At 46.7% G+C, this 15968-nt stretch overlaps 1 long non-coding RNA gene across 1 annotated transcript; it reads left to right on the plus strand.

Moving 5' to 3' along the window:
• Positions 1 to 1938: 1938 nt before the first annotated feature.
• On the plus strand, positions 1939 to 4485 carry LOC119282670. Its single transcript, XR_005138825.1, has 3 exons — positions 1939 to 2220; positions 2325 to 2413; positions 4287 to 4485. It is a non-coding gene; the product is annotated as an uncharacterized LOC119282670 (long non-coding RNA).
• The last annotated feature ends 11483 nt before the right edge of the window (positions 4486 to 15968 follow it).

Consider the following 15968-nt stretch of genomic DNA (forward strand, 5'->3'; position numbering starts at 1 on the left):
CTGCATGCGGCGATGCACTACTCTAATTAACAGGTGGGCCTGCCTCACTTAATAAAATCTCAGCTAATCAATTCTATGCGCCCTGCAGTCCCCCTGTAAATCCCCCGTGTGTCTAGCGTTGCTCCTCGTCCTTTCCTGGAAAAGCAATGCTACACACACGGGATAGTTTTTACGGATTTAACGGACTGTGATTAGGTGGAGCTTTTTGATTGGAGATTAGAAGAGAGGCGGGCCCCACCCCCACTGAAAATCAGGGGGAGAAATTAATTAGCGTTGTTGACCCCCTGAAACCCCCGTAACTATCCGTGCGTCTAGGATTTTCGTTCCTGGAATGGCCGTGCATGAACTTCTGGGAAGGCAATCTAAAAGAACTGCTGGCCAGCGCCGCGCCAAGCAAGTGTTAGCGCTGGTCAACCAAGACGGCATCGAGCCGCGACTCCCACCAGTCAAGCACCAACGCCAATGCCAATGTGTGCGCAGCCTTCCGTCCAGCTACAAAAGCTCCGCCGTGCAAGAATACAAGCCAGGTCAATGATTTGTTCTCCTTCCTCTGTTGCATTCATCGACCGTGAGTAAATGAAACGGCTCGGACATGATTTCCATCGAATTCGTGTAGTAGTTACTAGCTTTTCCCCGCGCGGCGGCACGCCGCGCCCATCCATACGGCACAGATACAGTTTTTATGTACTAAAATAACTGGTTCCTACACTAATTCATGCGCCACATGAATTAACACGCTATCTGACTTTTTTGAATGTTTGGTAACTCATCCCAAGAGTTGATTCGTTGCAAAGTAGTTCATACAAGAAAAGGGTATGTCTATTTGGTACATGCATAAATGATGTACAATAGATAGTGATAATGGATATTGGATGCAGAATGACGAAGCTCTTGTTCTCTTGTTAGATTTGAGATATTGACCCTCAAGCTGTGTTTGTCTCTGTGATGTAGTGGTAGAGAGATGAGGCTAGTTCTTATGCTATTGTTCTTGATGGTTTGTTCCCTGTAAACACAATGTTGAAGTTGTTGCTGGATGCACAGCCTGCCTCTCAACGATTCCAAATCATGACCTGACTCTCGAAGATTGCAAAATAGCTTGAAATTGGAGACAAACCATTTTGAGAATTCTTGTCGCCTTGATTTCTCCCACTGAAGATTAAGTGCACACAACAGCTACTTATTTGTTTAATAAGGTTGTAAACCTAGATGCATGTATCTTTATTTCTTTTCAAACTAAGTGGTCAAATTGAAGGTTCTTTTTTTTGCTCGACTGCTACAATGGTTTCGGTGTAGTAGAGGAGCGAAATATAAGTAGTACCGAAGTGGAGAAGTCAACCGAACCATACGCTTTCGCAAAAAGAAAACAGATTCATACGCTGGATACAGAGTTGACTGGCACAATAAGTTTTAATTAATCAAAACAAACATAAGTTAAGGAGGGAGGAAGAAATAATTAGCATGTGAGTCACTTCAAACAAATTGAGGCTAGATAGAGCAAAATACGCTGAATTAACTAAGCAGTCTACAAGAAAATCAAGGAGTTGAGTAACCTTCGTGGATGATTGTGAGAGTGCTTGGTGTACGGATTAGTCCTAGTCAATTGCAAGCAGTTGACTGCCTTGTGGCCCAATTTGAACACAGGCCAAACCGACAATAAAAGAAAGTTAGAATTATCTTATTTTTTGAAGAAAATTGGTTATTTGTCACTTTCAACACGGGGCTTCGCAAAATTGTCACCGTCAAGATTTGCTTGAAAAAAATGCCATCCAATTCATGTTCACTTTCATTACCATGCAATTTCTTCTTTTTCCATTACTTTCCCTTTTTCTTTTCCATTTTCTAGGCACCTGAAAGGACCAAAGTGCCCCTGATCCTATCTAACCTTATCTGATGCGTGTGGACTGGTTGGATAAGGATTGCTCTCAGGCTACCTCGCTCTTGTCATCATGGGTTGCTCGTCGTCGAACCTCACCGCTGCCAGCACAAGCCACCGCAGCTCTCCGCCCTAGCTTGCCCACGCCTGTGCGAGCAACCGTAGCTCCCCGACGGTGCTCACCCACGCTGATGCCCGAGCGAGCCACTTCGACTCGCCGCCGGTTCTCGTCCACGTCTGCAGGCGCCGGCGCAGTTCATCCTCGCCTCGCGGATGCCTGCGCTAGATACTGCAGCTCGCTGCGGGTTCTCCCCCACGCCTGCGCGCGATAGCGCAGCTCTCTGCGGGTGCTTGCCATCCCCGCGGCTCATTGGCGCAGCTCGCCCTCCCCTGCTGGAGAAGTGTTCTAGTGGCAAGGGTTGTGCTGAATAGAAGACGATGCCTTGTGCAGGTCCTGAACAAGTGGCGTGATGGCAGCAGCGGCCGGAGGAGGAGATGGATGCGTGTGTAGGTCCTGAAGATGTTGAATGCAAGCAACATGTAAGTCACGTTTGTTGTAATCTTTTGCTTGATTATGGATTGCGATTTGGAAATTACATGAAGAATAGCATGTCACGTTTAGTTTCACAGCCAGGATCAAATGAGCGACAATATGACAAATGAGTAATATTGCAAATTTCATTCCATAAGCTACTTGCTGCAATCTGTTTTGTTGCACTTGTTGTAGCTTATTCAAAGGCAGCAATGGAATTGTAGGTAGAAGTGGCACAAGTATGTAGCCCTCCGTACATTGGCAAGGGACACTTCAACCATGATTCATAGATGAATCTGAATTCACATCTCCCCAAAAAAGTAAGGAGTTCACATAATGATTTCATAAATAAAACTAAAATGAGTTCACAATGCCAAATATATATGAGCTCCCGGCTAATATAAGCTCACGGCTCAGAGCAATTGAAGAAATTGAGTTCAAATAGAAGAAAACTACTTAATGAAATAAGTCTGGAACTTGCTGACAGGAACTTGATTTATGTTTAATAATATGGCGCGGCTGTGTGCATCATTTGATGTAGAGGCCGGGGTAATCCCCTTTTCGAAAATAAAGTAAGTATAACATCAATTTCATAGAGACCAATCATCCAATTTGTAGCTTTCTCTTTGATGTAAGCTTCTTTCCTGGATATGTGGGGTTTGGAATGAGACTAATGTTAGACAGTCCAATAAGCGGTATGTGATAGTAGGCCTTCTCTGTGTCAACGGGCAATATTAAACTCATCTTTGTCTAGGGGGACAGTTCAGTAGCTTAGAGACGTACTAAACATTTTTCTCCTCAGAAAAGAAATTCCCCACTCCACAAACAGTTCTTCTTCTTCCAGGTTGGTGCATTGACGGAGTCAATACACTGGTACAACCCCAGCATGGAAGATACACATTACTTCATATTTCTTGCTGTAATTTTAGTGGTGACTTCCGGGCAAAGCCAGGGCGGCTGCCTGACATTGTGGGGTCGATTAACATCTACCACTGAGTCGCTGGATCTACCTATTATTACTTTCAATCCAGTAGTAGAGCACCCTGACTCATTCAGCTCAGTAAGCATCCTTTGTTGGACGTGGAGTTTCTGCACCCGAGCTCATATGAGCTCGGGTGAACAGTAAAATCGAAAAAAAATCAAAAAAATTTCAAAAAATTCCAATTTTTTTTGGCTAGAAACATTGACAAAAGTTTTAAGTGCTTGCAAAAATTCGTCATGAAATCACATTTCTAGAAGGCGTGGCAAAAAAAAAACAAAATCGGTACTCTGAAAATGCTACTTTCAAAAGCATTTTGGAGGCTGGATTTGTTTTTTTTTGCCACGCCTTACAGGAATGTGATTTCATGATGAATTTTTGCAAGCACTTAGAACTTTTGTCAATGTTTCTCTGAGATTTTTTTTGGAATTTTTTGAATTTTTTTTTTGATTTTACTGTTCACCGAGCTCAAATGAGCTCGGGAGCAGAAAGGCACTTTCGTCCTTTGTTCTCTTTCTTTTGGTTGGTTGAATCATTTGATTCCACTTTGTTTCCATCGCAAATAAAAATTACCACCAATTAAATCGACTCGTGGTGATAATATATGTGATCAATTTATGTTTGTCATCCTCGCGTTCTTGTACGATTAACATCCATCATCTGTTTTTGGAATAAAGAAATGTAACTACTCTATATATACTTTTCTGTCAGTTAGTCTAATTGTTTAGCATCCGTAGCAATGAGTGACAGAGTTTTCTATTTAATTAAATAGCTAACTTTTTTTCCTGATAGACCGCAATGTTATCTCTACTGAGATTATTTGAGCAAATTGTTTCTTGTTATCCAAAAAATATTGCCACCATGGCTATACAGTAATAAAATGAATTTATTCATTGTTGCAGAGAGAACTGTCCAACACTACTTTCTTGTCAATTTTTGCATGTCCAGCCTTCTCGGAAGATGGCATTAGGCAGTTTACTTTCTCATGGAGACCACTTCTGATGCTACCTAGATTGGCCGATCTACTTTTTTCATCAGTGACACTACTATCCATTTCATGAGGAAGCACTTGGCATATCTGCTGTAGGATCACAATGTTCAGCATGGCTTATATCTTGTATCTGGTATGTAATACCTTTTTCATTGGTGCAAAACTGCAAATTTATCCGAATTCTGTTGCTAAAGCAAAGTTCTTAATATGAGTTACCTATAATCATCAGGCGCTGCTTATATAATTTTTTTGACAGTAAGACTTATGGCACAGAATAGATCTAATACTTCTGCCTGGAAAAGAAGCAATAGAGAAAATTAATTTGCTAGATTTGAAAGCACAACCCGGTATTTTAGTGTTTAGTGAATTGATAGCATCATCACAAACACCATACAAACAGAGGAATTTTGTCTAATTAGCTAATAACAACATACATGAACAGATACACGGGTGAAGTATGTGTGCATCACCCATCTGTGTAATACTAACCGCAAGTACCAAAATAAATTATCTTAGTTTTGTACAGAAAGCCCAACTGATGAAGCTAGCATAACTTCCAAAAGTCATTCTTGACAGGAACTCCCGTACTACTAACCTGAAAAAAAGAAAATGAAAAAAGATTAGTAAAATTCAGAAACAAGCAAATAAGCAAAAGAGAAGTTTTCTTGAACCAGATTTTATCTTCTAATTACCAACAGAGAATTGATTATGTCCTTGTTAAACCCAACTGGTGAAGCAAGCATAACTTCCAAAAGCCAGTCTTGGCAGGAACTCCTGAATCACTAACCTGAAAAAAGCATATCCATATAGAGATGAGAGCTGAAAAAAGCTTATCCATGGGTTGAACACTCGAGACTTCAGTTGTGCCTAACTATAAATAATAAATTGTGGTTGCTACATATAGGAGTGTTTCCTTCTATTTGTTTTCACATCAAAATCACCTTCTTGCTCGTCGTCGCTAATTTAAAAATGGAAAATATCAACCAAGATATAAGAGCAGTTACAGTAATCCACCTGATCTTGTCCACGGGATCAATTTTTGGGAAATGCAGATGCATCTCACGCCCAGAGGTGAAGGTTCTCCTGACATTGTCATGATAGTACATGTCCCAGGCTCCCAGCAGCGGTATCCTATGATCTGTCCTCGTCAATGGTAATGGGGATAAAACATGGAAAGGCCTGTCAGTGGGAGGGGATGGCAAGGGCCAGCACGGTGCCCACTCTGCAGCCCTTGGCACCGGCCGTCGCCTTCCCTTCCGGCAGGCTGGCGATGGTTCCGTAAAGGAACAGAAGTGAATCGGCATGCGTTGTGTGCTGGAGCGGGGCTCCGCCACAACCTAGAAGGCGGCGAGAGCCATGGAGTTGCTAGTTGCTATAGGTGGCTGGCTGCTGCGAGTGGCCTGGACCGGCGAGACGAAATCGAGGGTGCTCACGGGAGAGGATGGGGAGAGGAAAACGAACTTGGTTGGGCTAGCGGGGACCGCTGGGTGTCATCGCCGTTGTGAATTCGGCCGCCGCCACGCCATATGGGCTCGTTCCGGCCTCCGCGCCATGATTGGAGCGCCTGGCTGGGAGGAGGTGGGGGCAGAAGTGGAAGAGAGAGCTACGCCGGCCAACTCCAGGAAGGGGATGCGGCCCAGCGGTGAGAACTCCGGCGATGCATCGGCCATCAATGAAGTCGGGAACGATGGGTTTTGCGTCGCCGAGAATCTGGGAGACGTGCGCAGTGAACTCAAGGGGAGGGGACAAGAGCTTTTTATAAACGACCACGCTGGTGAGCGGCGGCATGCTGTTGAGCGGTGGGCGGTGGAGGTGGAGCAACCACGGGATGCCTCGCGAGCCTTTGACAGAGAGGGACACGCGGAGAAAATTGAGAGGGAGAAACGGAAGTCTATGCAATAACCGCATCACCATAAATCGGCCCAGGCCAGTCAACACACACATGCAGGAAAGAAATCCAAATCAAACAGACTGCCCCGGATCATTAGGAAATCGCTGAAGCCACCCCAAGTGCACACACAAAAATGCGAATCAGTTAACAAAATTTACATCAAAATCTACAGTCACAATGAATTTGTACACCCCTGTAGCCCAAATTAATACACGTGTCGGCAGCCCACAGCTTCTCAAGTTGCTTTCATCCAAGTGGTGAAACGTGAAGGCAAAAACTTGGTTAGATATAGTGGTTTTGGTATAGCATTGAGGCTAGGTACATGTGTGAATACCTGGAAGTTGCCTTCCGCTCGTCCCAGAGGCCATGGCTCTTCGCTTGTAGCCTTCTTGAAGCCTTCCTGTGCACGCGGCAGGTCGATGTAGCAGTGGCAGTGACGCCCGTACATGGGCGGGTGCACGCCGGTATGAAGCAGGATGTTGCCAGCGGCGGTGCCGGCCACGCCCAAGCTGAGCATGGCGGAGATAACATGTGGCACCGGACAAGCCCTGGCGACGTGGTCTCGTCAGAGAACGAACATCACGGAGTTCGACGTCGCCGCTGTCACAGTGTGGAGTTGGACGGCGCCGGCAACGATCGCCAGAGCTACCAGCAAGGACGACATTTGGACGCAAAAGTAGACTAAAAATAATTAATGAATATGTAGACGATGAAGCTGAACCAGCCCACGTAACCAAATAGCCAAATAGGCCGTGCGGTGTACTGGCCAGCGCAATGGTAGAACAATGATTTTGTAGAAAAACGACTATTAGTCGTTTTTCTATAAACGGGCTTTTTGAGATTTTATAAAACTCAGTATTACTTATCCACGGATTAGTTAAATATCCCAAACAAGTTTTTAGGTGGTTGTAACAGAACTCAGTATTACTTATCCCGACGTGACGCTCTCCGTGGATGACCGGTTTCTTCTGATGAAGGTGATATTCTCTAAGCCGCCCACCTCGAGTGATTGTATCCTCGCTGCAATTACGGGTGGGTATGAAGTTGCTATATCTGGGCTTGGCCATCAGAAGAGTGCATGGGCACGAGGAAGTTGTAATTGGAGGCCGCTCATCGATATCGCCTTTTGCAATGGCGATCTTTACTGCCTCACGTCATGGAAGGAGATATTCAAATTTGAGGTCGGCATAGACCATAGAAGCATGGTAGTGTTGAAAAGTGTACACTTGCTGGATATACAAAATCAAACAGTGGTGGAAAACCTTTACTTGGGGTGCGAGGGTGATCCAGACGCGCACGCCATATACATTGTTGAGCTACGTGGCAATCTTGTTATGGCAGTGAGAAGGACCAAGGGGCCACGGTCATGGTCGCGCAACACACGTGGGCCTTTTTTCTTGTTTCTGGAGCTAGTTGATGCCGACACAAATAGAGTGATGGCACATCAATCATACAGATGGGAAGAGATGACAAGCCTGAGGGACCACGCATTGTTCTTGGGGCCAACGTGTGCCAAGGCGATGCACGTGCCGTTGGGTCAAAGCGGTGGCCCGCGTAGAAACCATGTCTACTACACCCACCATCGATGCTACGCACGAAAGGAACGTCTACCCGACGACGCCAAGGACGATGGTTGCCGTGCGTACTACAGGGAAGACAAAAGCGTTGATGACAGCATGGAGGGAATCACGTCGGTAGGGTACTACGTGTTGAGTGGCGCTCAAATTCATCCTCCCATGTGGCTTTTACCTCCATGTCTTTAGCTAATTAGATTGTTTTGTCTTGCTTTTCCAATGATTATGTTCTCTTGGTTTCTCCTCAACATTCATGGTATTTTTTTCAAGGTGCACTGTTCTCTTTACTTTGTACATAGAATTATTAAAAAGATCATGCGGAATACACTATTAAATCTGCTAGTATAGAATATGTCAGAGCTCTGGTGTATGGAAGAACAAAGACCAAAATACACAAAGTATGAGCAATTAGCTTTTGTATCGAAGTATGAGTCCTGTTCGGAACCAAAATACACAAAGAATACACTCATTACTTACCCAAAAAGCTAGCGCAGGAAACGTACGGGCGGAGTGGGCTGGGCCGGGCCAAGATGCACCCCGAGTCCTAATCGTCTTCGTGCCTTGTGTGTCAATCTTTATTTTTTCTGAGGGTTGCCTTGTGTGTCAATCGATCGATCTATAACTGCGATCGTCCCGGCGCACGCAGACGGCCACAAAGATGGGGGAGGAGCCGACGCACACGCCGGCGGCCTGCCACGACGGCATTATTAGGATCGAGGCCGCTGAGCCGGAGAGGTGGTCGATGCTCCCTGACGATATCCTCACCCTTGTCTACTCCAGGGTCGCCTCCGCGGACAACCGCGTACGCTTCGCCGCAGTGTGTACGTCATGGCGCGCCATTGCACAGATGCAGCCGCCGCGTCGTGTGCTCCCGTGGCTGATCCTCGACCCAGGAAGCAACGACGGGGCGAAGCATGCGTACTGCCTCGAGGACGGCACCATCCTGTCGCGCTTCCGGTTTCCGAGCGAGGTTGTCGGCGGGTGCATCGTCGGCTGCTATGACGGCGGATGGGTCGCCGTCTCGGAAGCCCCGCTGAGGATCATCAACCTTTTCTCTGGTGCCGAGGTGGCCCTCTCGGCGAAGCAAAGGAGTGTAATCCGGTTATGCCCACACGCCGACGATCGGTTTGTTCCAATGAAGGTAATATTCTCCGAGCGGCCAACCTCGAGAGATTGTATCCTCGCTGCCATCATTGGCTGTTCTGAAGTCGCCATCTGCGGACTTGGCCGCTCCAAGTCTGCATGGTTGCCAAATATATTTCCCGGGCAGACAGTCATGGATATTGCCTTCTGCAACGGCTATCTTTATTGCCTCATGTCAGAAACAATGGCCATGGTTAGGTTCAAGATTGGCTTAGCCAAACATGGCCTGTCCCGTGGAGATCCCCAATGGCTGATTATACATGACCAGGGGTACTGGTACGCGGCCAATGGAGATCCGAACGAGCATGCCGCATACATTGTTGAGCTACGTGGCAAGATCATGATAGCGGTGAGGAAGACGAGAGGGTCATGGTGGTGGTCACGCAACAAAACGTTGCCTATTTTCTTTTGTCTCGAGCTAGTTTACGCCGGAGATGGCACGTACCATTGGGAACCTGTGAAAAGGCTAGGCGACCATGCCTTGTTCTTGGGGCCGACGTTCTCTAAGGCATTGCACGTGTCAATAGGGGAGCATTGCAGTCCACGAAGAAACCACATCTATTACTCTGATCATCGATGCTATCCACACAAAAAATGTTTGCCCAATGACGCCAAGAAATTCTTGACGAGCTCAAACAGTGATGGTTGCCATGCGTATTACAAGCAAGGTGAATGTGTTGACAACACCGACGCGGGGATCATGTCGGTGGGGTACTACGTGTCGGGTGGCAATCGATGTCCTCCTATGTGGCTTTTCCCTCCGGATCTCTAGCCAAGTTTGGTTTGGTCATGTTTCTCCTATTTTCTCATCTAAGGCTTTCTGTTTCTTCTCAGAACAATTAACTAGTCAAGCATTCTATCCTGTGAGGAGTATGTTAAGGACATCCGAAGGTTCTAGATTATCACTTCTTGCAATTTTTCCCACTCCTTCATGTTATCGAACTAGTATGGGTTTTGTCGATTTGATGTAAAAAACTATGCCTCTCTCAAAAGCAAATATGTGCCTCCATGAAAAGCAAATTTGTCTCTCATGGGAAAAAACCTCTTTTTTCGAGAGGCACAGTGCCTCTCGCGAAATCAAATATGTGGCCCCATGAGAAGCAAATTTGTGCATCTCATGAAAAACGCGTTTTTTATCCTTTCCGAGAGGCACATCCCTCACGCGGAAACAAAAAAAAGCCTTGTTTTTCCTTTTCCTGTGTCTCTCGTGAAAGAAAATCTAAGTCGCCATGAGAAGTAAGTTTGTGCCTCCCGTCGAAGCAAATCTACGCCTCCATGATTAATAAATCAATGCCTCTCACGTACGCAAAAAAAAACAAGTTTTTCTTTCTTTTCTAAGTAATAAAGCAGTGCCTCTCGCGAAAGCAAATATGTGCTTACATCAGAAGTAAATATGTGCCTCTCACAGTAACGAAAATAGGGAAAACACGTTTTCTTTTCTTTTCTGAGAGGCACTTCATGAGAGAAAATTTGTGCCGCCACTTGAAGTAAATCTGCGCCTCTCGTGAAAGAAAAGAAAATTACAATTTTTCATGCAATTTTTTTTGCTTCCAGAACCTAAGAAAAACTGGGTAAACCCCAAAAAAAATCAACTAAAACACGTACGAAAAAAATCATAATGCAACAGGTGGCGGCAGCAGAGAACATGCAAAATGACACGCTCTCAGCCTATCAAAAGTGACCTTGCTGTAATCCCGTAAAGAGTACTCCTTGATTAGTTGCTTTCTTTTAAGGCACCTTGATTAGGTGGGTTTGAAAAGATGTTCAACTCCAACTAGTAGCCTCGTAGGAGATTTGTTCGGATACGTTCCAACTCCAACTCGTAGGCCTCTAGCGCTCAGGTATTTATGCCATCTAACTCGCCTCCAACTTGTAGTTCGATCGACCTCAAATTAAGATTTAGTACCGCCTAGAAGCCCCACGCACATGGCCGCCGGCGACTGCAGCACCAAGGGACCTCGTCGGTGGCAGGGCAATGGTCCGATCTCCCCGATGATCTACTCAGTATGGTCTACATAAGGTTCGTCTTCCCTGCCGACCGTGTCCACTTCGCCGCCGTGTGCGCTTCGTGGCGCGCCGTCGCCTCGACGCTCCCGCCACCGCCCCTTCTCCCATGGCTGATACTCGACCCGACCGGCGGTGACGAGACGAAACGCTTGTATTGCCCCCAAGAAGGCACGGTCCTGCCCCACTTCCCGCTCCCGAGCAAGGCTGCCGGCAGGTGCTTCATCGGCGGCTAGGACGGCGGCTGGGTCGCCTCGTCCGAGGCGCCACTGGGTATCGTGAACCTCTTCTCGGGCGCGGAGGTGGCGCTCTCCAAGGAGCAAAGGAGAATCGTCCGGGAACGCCAGTGCAAGTTGGTCCTGCGGAAGGTCGTCTTCTCTGAGGCGCCCTCCTCGAGCGATTGCATCCTCGCCGCTCTTACCGATAAGCTTGGTGTCGCGATATGCAAGGTTGGATGCCCGGAGAGAGGGTGGATAACACAAGAGTTTCCCTGGGACCATAGACTCATGGATATAACCTTCTGGAATGGCGAGCTCTACGGGATCATGCGGCATTCGGATGGGCTCGTCAAGTTCGAGATTAGCATGGATTGTCAGGGTGCACCGACGCGCATTGATGTCCACTGGCTAAATATGGAGAACCACCATTCATATACAGGCCCCGAGGGGCACCCCAAGTATATCGTTGAGCTACACGGCAAGCTCGTGATGGTGGAGAGGATCTGTTGGTGGCGGTGGCCGCCAAACAGCAGGCCTAGCTGCATAGTCCATGAGCTAGTAGACTCTAGCACCGACACAACGATGCATACTTACGATTACAAGTGGGTGAGGATGGCGAGTTTGGGTGACTATTCCTTGTTTTTAGGGCCGGCGTGCTCCAAGGCGGTGCGTGTGCCAAATGATGAGCGCGGCGGTTTGAAAAGAAATCACATCTACTACTCCTACCATCGCTGCTTAAGGCCGAATGATGAGATCCCTAAGGGTGCCAAGTTGTTCCTGGCGAGCTCAGATAGTAATGAAGACCGTGTGTACTACAGGAAAGAAAGGAGAACGGACAACGGCGACAACGTGGAGGGGATCATGCCTGTAGGATACTACGCGAGGAGTGGGGTACATCCACCTATGTGGCTTCTACCTCCAAATATGTAGCTGGTTATGACAATATTAATACCTATATTACTCCCTTCGTTCGTGAATACGAAGCTTATTTGAACTGTTCAAGTTTGCCATTTTTCCTACAATTAGATCAGCAATTTACAGATTTTGTGACATAGATTCGATACTACTGAAGTTGGCTCAGAAGTGAAATTTTTATGTCAGTTTAGACAATAAAATAGTGTCCTGTTTTTTTTTTTGAAAGAAACTGACTTTAATATATTGACACGTCAGATTGATGCGATACTACTGAATCTGTGCCCAAGAGCAAATTTCAAGGTCAATTTACTTTGTACTACAATCGAATGCGCCCATCGTGTCCGATCTTGACATTACTATCTTCTCGAGTGGTCCATTTGAATTTGTATTTGAATACGGCTCACACACTTGGCATGCATCCACATTTGGTCACTAACTAGACTTCCTTTTAACTATCTATACCTTCATGAATTTGGCAGGACAAATTTTAGCTTGGCAAAGTTTGGGGTATGGCAACATTGGCTTATATTTTGTTTCTCATTGGGGTATCTTGGTTTGATTGCTTATACCAATGTAGTTAAAATGCCCCTGCGCCAAAGTATTATTGGTGCCAAAGTTACATGTTACTCATGCGAGGGCACATTTAGTAATGTATCGCCAACTTCTTCTCAAGTGCAGAGGTGTCGCTTTTCATGGTGCATAGGAGAAACAACCGATCAACGTAATCTTCTTTAACCAAAAATAAAAGCAAAATTGCACTTCTCTAAAGCTGTCGTCATAATCTCTCTGTCACATGAATCTTACTGCGGTAGACGCCCTCGCCCATGTCGTCCAGTCACTGACACTAGGTCCCACGCCACCCTAGTGTGCCTCGTCAGCACCATGTGCATATACAAAGATGATTAGCGTTGTAGATGCACGCCCAAGCCAAGTTCTGTCACCGGTTCAATGTATGTCGCAAAGTTTTAGCACCAAACTAATTTTTCGCGCCAAGTTCAGGTGCCTGTGGTGTAATTGATTCTCCTTTTAACTATCTACCTTCATGAATGGTTTGGCAAAGTTTGGCGTATGGAAACATTGGCTTATATTAGTTTAAAAACAATGGCTTATATTTGGTTATTTTGCTTCACATTGACTTATGTTTATGTCCGTTTTGACCCAAAGGGACGCGCACGGACCAAATAGGGTCATGCGTTGGAGTTGGCGTGGTAGATTATGCTGAAGAAATTGCCTGGAAGCGCTGAGCCCCTGACCACTGCTCCACGTTTGTGTTGTAGCTCGCTTCTTGGCACGTGCATTGTGATCGTCATTGTAGATCGATAGATGGAACGAGTTTGATGAGATACTTTACTTTTGAACCATCCAGAAGGACTACACCTTATTATAATAGAAGAACAAAAGAAACAAAGCCCACAAGATACAACATAGTTATCCACCCTACCCAACACACGACATAAGCACTAACTGAAAATGTAGAAGGCATTTTTCCCCAACCTTAAACCACATATGGGCGTCCATTTAATTTGATCAAGCAAACTATTCAATGCGGAGTAATTGTCCTTAAATACTTTACAGTTCCACTCCTTCCAAATCGACCAGGCGACCAAGACGGCCATGACGTTCAACTTCTTCTAATCTCCGTGAGGGCTCAATTCTAGCTATAGCCCAACAATCGTCAAAAGTGATGTCAATGGTGGGCGAAATCGCAGGGAGACCAAGCCAACCTAGAACCTTACTCCATGAAATGCATGAAACTATGCAGCCCACAAGTAAATGGTCAGCATCCTCCATTGAAGAACCAAATAGGACACGTTTCTCAAAATGCGGGAGGCTTCGTCTAGCAAGACGATCGGCAGGAGTTTGATGTGACAATTAATACCTAACTTATTAGTCGTACGCTAGATACAGCTCATAAACCTATATAGGAACCAAACAGGGCTCATACTTCAGCACCAAAGCTAATCACTCATTCTTTGTGGTATTTTAGTTTTTGTTCTTACATAAACACATCGTATTGCTCGTTTTAGTTTCTTAGGAGGACTGTGAATCATGTGGTCAGACAAACTCTTGATTTCTTAGTTCCATTCATTGTAAAGGACCTGATCATTATTTAATAAAGTCACCAAAGTCCAATAATTGAAAAAGAGTAACACAGCTTGAAAGAAAATCTAAAGAAACTACTGATCAACATAACCTCTCTAAAAAAAAGTTATATCACATTTCTCGATATCAGTAACATGAATCTCGCCCTTTTCTTTCTGCACGTGATAAAAAATTACGTAAGATCGACCAAACACCCGTACGTGCTGGATAATATGAAGGAGTTTGAAGAATTGCATAAAGTGGCAATCTAAAAACCGTTGGATGTCCGGTGCCAGCAACATACTCCACGCGGGATAGAGTGCTCAAGTCATCAATTGTTTTGGAAAGAAACAAAAAGCACATGATGAGAAAACAGGAGGAGTGGTACCAAAACAAAATTGGCTAAAGATCTGGAGGGAAAAGCCACATAGGAGGATATTTATCACTGCCCATCACATAGTGCCCCACCGTCGTGATCCCCTCCACATTGTTGTGAATGCTTTCATCTTCCTTGTACTGTGTCTTGTAGTGCACACGACGACCATCGCTGTTCGAGACCGTCAAGAACTCCTTAGCGGCGCGGGGCACACCATCTTCCTGTGGGCAGCATCGGTGGTGGGAATAGTAGATGTTGTTCCTATGCAGGTAGCCATTCTCATCAGTTGACATGTGCATTGCCTTGGAGAAGGTCGAGCTCAAGAACAAGGCATGGTCGCCTAGACTCTTCAAATGTGCCAACTCATACCACTTGTATCTACCACTAATGACCTCGACTAGCTCGGAAACCAAGAAAAAGGGCACAAAAGTGTTGCGTGAGGGCGACCAACCCTTCTTCCTTACTGCTATCACCATCTTGCCATGTACCTCAACCATGTACACTGATTGGTCATTTGGATCATCCCTGGACAGGCCACCTATAGACAACCATTCGGGATCACTTTTGAACACACCGTGTTTGGTTAAGCTGACCTTGAACCTGACGATCTGCATCGTTTCCGATACGAGGCAATAAAGATGGCCGTTGCAGAAGGCAATATCCATGTATGTCTTCCCAGTAGGAAGCCTCCGCGGCAACCACGCACACCTGGGGCGGCCAAGCCCGCAGACTGCAACTTCATCCCTCTTGGTGATGGCGGCGAGGATACAGCCGCTCGAGGTGGGCGGCTCGGAGAATATTACCTTGAGCGGAACAAACCGGTCGTCAACGCCCCGCCGCAAACGAACGATCCTCCTTTGTTTCACGGAAAGCGTCACCTCGGCGCCCGAGAAGAGGTTGACGATCCTCAGCGGGGCTTCCAGGAAGGCGACCCAGCCGCCGTCGTGGCCGCCCACGATGCACCTGCCGACGGCCTCGTCGGGGAACCGGAAGCGTGGTGGCAGGATGATGCCGTCCTCGAGGCAGCACGCGTGCTTCGCCCTGTCGCTGCCGCCCGGGTCGAGGACCAGCCACGGGAGGAGACGACGCGGCGGGTGCGTCGAGGCGACGGCGCGCCACCACCCGCACACGGCGGCGAAGCTTAGCCGGTCGACGATCGGGCCGGCGACGAGCCTGAGGTAGATTACGCTGAGGAGATCGCCCGGGAGGGCGGACCACCGCTCGGTCTCCGCCGTAGGGACGCTGCCGTCGGCGGCCGTTTGCGTCCGCTCCTCCATCTCCGTGGCCTGACTAGATCGGCCGACGAGACAACAAACTACATGAGGTTCTGCGCGTGCGTGCTCGACCGACCTAACGGGCCACCACGACGATGGGCATTCCATAGGCTTGT

This window comes from Triticum dicoccoides, chromosome 3B (assembly GCF_002162155.2).
Source record: "Triticum dicoccoides isolate Atlit2015 ecotype Zavitan chromosome 3B, WEW_v2.0, whole genome shotgun sequence".
In the NCBI taxonomy this organism is placed as follows: Eukaryota; Viridiplantae; Streptophyta; class Magnoliopsida; order Poales; family Poaceae; genus Triticum; species Triticum dicoccoides.